Genomic DNA, 3,695 nt, shown 5'->3' on the forward strand with positions numbered 1-3,695 from the left:
TTCACTATTCATTCACTGCCTGGAGCGTTCCAATCTTCTGGGGCCCCCTAGTGGCCGAAGTGGGGAAGGCCCCTAGAGCCGTGCCCCTGCCTGCCTGAATGCTTCCCTGGTGAACTGAGGGCCCCAGCTCCCTCCCCCCCTGCATGCAGGCACACATCACAATTGTTTAAACAGTCACTTTTATTAACAGTTTTTTTTTTTTGTTTGTTTTTTTAAGGAATGTATGTAAAATTTGAAACAATTAGAAACAACCGCAAACAAACACAAGGAAATGAAAATAACTCAAACAGTTTTTTTAAATATGCCCTCTTCCTCTGTGTTCTCCCTGCAGTTTGTACTGGCCCTATCTTTTCAAATGTCCTTGGTTGTGACCCCCCCACGGCCCTCGGTGAGCCACTGCTCCACTGTCCTCCCCGAGGGGTCGGTTTCCTGGCAAAATGTCTTCTTTGTTTCTTTGTGCATGCTGTGGCCCGTCGCCCTCAGCATCCGCAGGTTGCAGGTCCTGCAGGTCCTCTGCTTGCGAGGCGTTGGGACCTGGAGGTGGCTGGCCTCCTGCTGAACTTTCCACCGCCACCTGGTGGTTCTGGGCACATTGCTCTTCATCCAGCCCTCCAGGGTGAGCCCACCGGATGTGGACCTGCAGTATGTTTTGTCCCTGTGGACAAAGTGCCCAGAGACAGAGGTGGCCTTTCAGCGCACACTGAGGCTGCAGTTTTGTCCCTGGAGGTCCCTGGCTGTGGAGAACGAGGAGGAGGAGGAGGGGTATGGTGGGTCTCAGAGGCAGAGTCCCCCCTTTTTTCTACCTTCTTGTCCTTTTTGCGGGCCCACGTTTGTAAGTTCCTCTGGTAGAGGTCTTCATTTGTTTCCCCACCCCTCGTCTCCGTCAGCCACTGCTCCACTGTCCTCCCAAGCGGGTCAGTGTTCTGACAAAAAGTCTGCTTGGACTCATTGTGGTTGCTGTGCCCCGTCTCCCGCAGCATCCTCTGCTGACAGCGGCTGCAAGTCTTAAGTTTGCGAGGCTGCTTCACCTTGGGTTTGCCAGCCTCCTTCGCATGTGCCTTCCACCTCCACCGAGTGGCCCTGGACACATTTCTTCTGATCCACTCCTCCAGGCTGAGCCCGCCAGAGGTGGACCTGCAATGTGTCTTGTCCCTGTGGACAAAGTGTCCGGGGACAGAGGTGGGCTGCCCGCAGGCCGTGCACAGGGAGGCAGCAGTGTTGCCTCTGGAGTTCCCTGGCTGCGGGTCCGGAGACACGGGAGGAGTCGGGTCGACCGGGGCAGACGGCCTGGATGAAGCTCGTCAGACAAAAACGAGTTTGTTAGTCGACAGACCAACTGAACACTCAGGGTGTGATTTTCATGTTTGGTTTTGCAGATGAATAAAGTGACATCATGTACATCACCCAGTAATCACCTTTCCTTCCTTGTCCTCTTCAGCACAGGAGGCCAAAAGGGTTTTTGGAACCTCAGTGCAGGTGGAGGGATGTAGGACTTCCTGTCAGCCCTCCATTTATGGACCTCCTCCCTTCTCCAGGCCCGCAGAGCCCCGTCCCTCTTCACCTGGTCTTCCATCTCTGCATGAGCAACACGACAGACGCCAGGTGTGAATGTAATGGAGCTGCACCTTCAGCACTGAGTGGCTTCTTCAGGGCTTCACAAGGTAAACACACAGATCACACCAACTCATTAAATCAGGGTTAGGGTCAGAGAGACAAAATAGAAAATAAAAATAAAATAAAAATGTGCAATGCTTAATTAACACAAAGACATTCTCTCTCACACACACACACACACACGCACGCACGACTGAGTTCCATGAGAAAACTCCCATGGAGCCAAATACCAAGATGTGATGCAGCCTCTCTCTCCCTCAGCAGCAGTCTGACAACTGAAGGAACTCTGCAGCTCACCTCCACGTCTTCTCCAATCAGGTGTCAGCTCCTTTGACGTCCCTGAGAGGGAGGCCCGCCCCCTGCAGGGCCTTCGGCTGGAGCCTTGAAGAGAACGGGGCTGTCGGCAGAGTGACGGAGACGGTCGTCTTCACACCTCTGTGTGAACTACTGCAGCTGCCTTCAGAGTAACAAGCAGCAGGTGGAGGTGGAGGTGTGGCTGGAGCTCCTCCTGTTGCAGCAGGTGGAGATACTGAGGACAAATAAGTATGTTATAAGAAAACAGTTTATCACAATAACCACTGGCCACCTCCTGCTGTACTGACCACATGCTGCTGCCCTGATGCACATCTGGATGAAACAGACTCACCTGATGCAGCGATGATCTGCTCAGCAGCAGCAGCAGCTTCAAACATCATCTGGTCTTCATCCTCAGAGGAACCTGCAGCCATCATTAAAAAAAAATTAATCACAGTGGAAAACAACAGGCTGCGTTACAATCGACACCAAACAGATTTAATCTGGACTCGTGTTCATGTTGGTGTTTATTTGCTCCGGTGATGCTTCAGGAATCTTGTCTGTTCCAGCTTTCATGCTGATGAAGCCTCTGAACTGAAGCAGGCCTCAGATGACACAGTGTGAATATGAGTGAAGAAGATGACTGGATGCATACTTGACAGGACGTTGAACCTCCTCTTCCTCGGGGTGGATGAAGACGGCCGAGGATGCTGGTAAGATGATGTTGAAGTGGAGGGTGCAGCTGGAGAAGCAGCGGAGGCAGCGGAGGCGGACGCGGCAGCTGGAGAAGCAGCAGTGACCGACTGCTGCTCCTTGTCCCTGCTGAGGATGAATCTCTTCAACCGAGCAAGTCAGGAGTTTGCATTCTTCACAGGCAGCTGTCTCATCCACTTCCTGTAGCTGCAGTTTAACAAAAGTAAAACAGCCAAATGACAACACTGATTTTAACAAGTTCAAACAGCTCTTCAAATTAAACGTCATCCAAGGAGAAGCAGACAGACACAGACAGAGACGGCTGATAAAACTCAGAAGGTGAGTCTCTACCTGCTGATCTCCTCGTCCACAGTCTCGTACAGCTCCCTGTAGGTCAGGAAGCTGTATGCGCCGAAGCCCACCACCTGACCACCTTCAGCGTCGATGCCTGTGGTCCTCTTTCCTGCTATTGCTGCCACCATAGCAGGAAAGAGGCGGGCATACTCCAGGAGGGCGTCTTTGTTGGCCATCAGAAGAGGAGGCTCCTCCCATGGCCGCTTCTGATTGGATGATTGACTGGAGGCTGGCATGCTCTCCCAGAAGGTCTGGTGCTCCAGTCAATAATTCAGTTATCCAATCCTGGAGAGCCTGAAGGTGAAGCAGAGGGAGAAACCAGCCACACACGTGCACGCGCACACACGTGCACACACTACAAGCAACACGGCAGAAGCTGTAACAGTATATCATTTCTACAAACACAACATGCTCAGACAAGATATGAAACACCCAGATATCTTTATATTATTATTGGGTTATTGCTGATGCATTAAATCTTAAATCTGATTGTTTGTGACTGAGGTTCAGCTGACTGGACTCCTTTACTGTGGAACTCACTGGGTTTCAGTTCATTCATTATGATCAGCTGTTATTTTTCCACTCTGCTGGAAACAAACTACAGGCAGCTGACACACAAACGCAGTACAAAGTACAACACTTGTTTTGTATTCTTCTTCCAGGTGACAAGCAAAGTTTTATTACTGTGCCTGGTTAGAGACAAACGGCACAACTCTATTAGTTAAATCCACAGTTAAATT

General features: G+C 51.0%; 1 long non-coding RNA gene across 1 annotated transcript; it reads right to left on the reverse strand.

The window, feature by feature from the left end:
• Nucleotides 1-213: 213 nt before the first annotated feature.
• LOC115390639 (uncharacterized) lies at nucleotides 214-3,695 on the reverse strand. Its single transcript, XR_003931697.1, has 6 exons — nucleotides 2,953-3,695; nucleotides 2,564-2,808; nucleotides 2,261-2,332; nucleotides 1,912-2,143; nucleotides 1,416-1,575; nucleotides 214-1,287 (listed from the first exon to the last, which is right to left on the reverse strand). It is a non-coding gene; the product is annotated as an uncharacterized LOC115390639 (long non-coding RNA).

This window comes from Salarias fasciatus, chromosome 6, assembly GCF_902148845.1.
Source record: "Salarias fasciatus chromosome 6, fSalaFa1.1, whole genome shotgun sequence".
NCBI lineage: Eukaryota > Metazoa > Chordata > Actinopteri > Blenniiformes > Blenniidae > Salarias > Salarias fasciatus.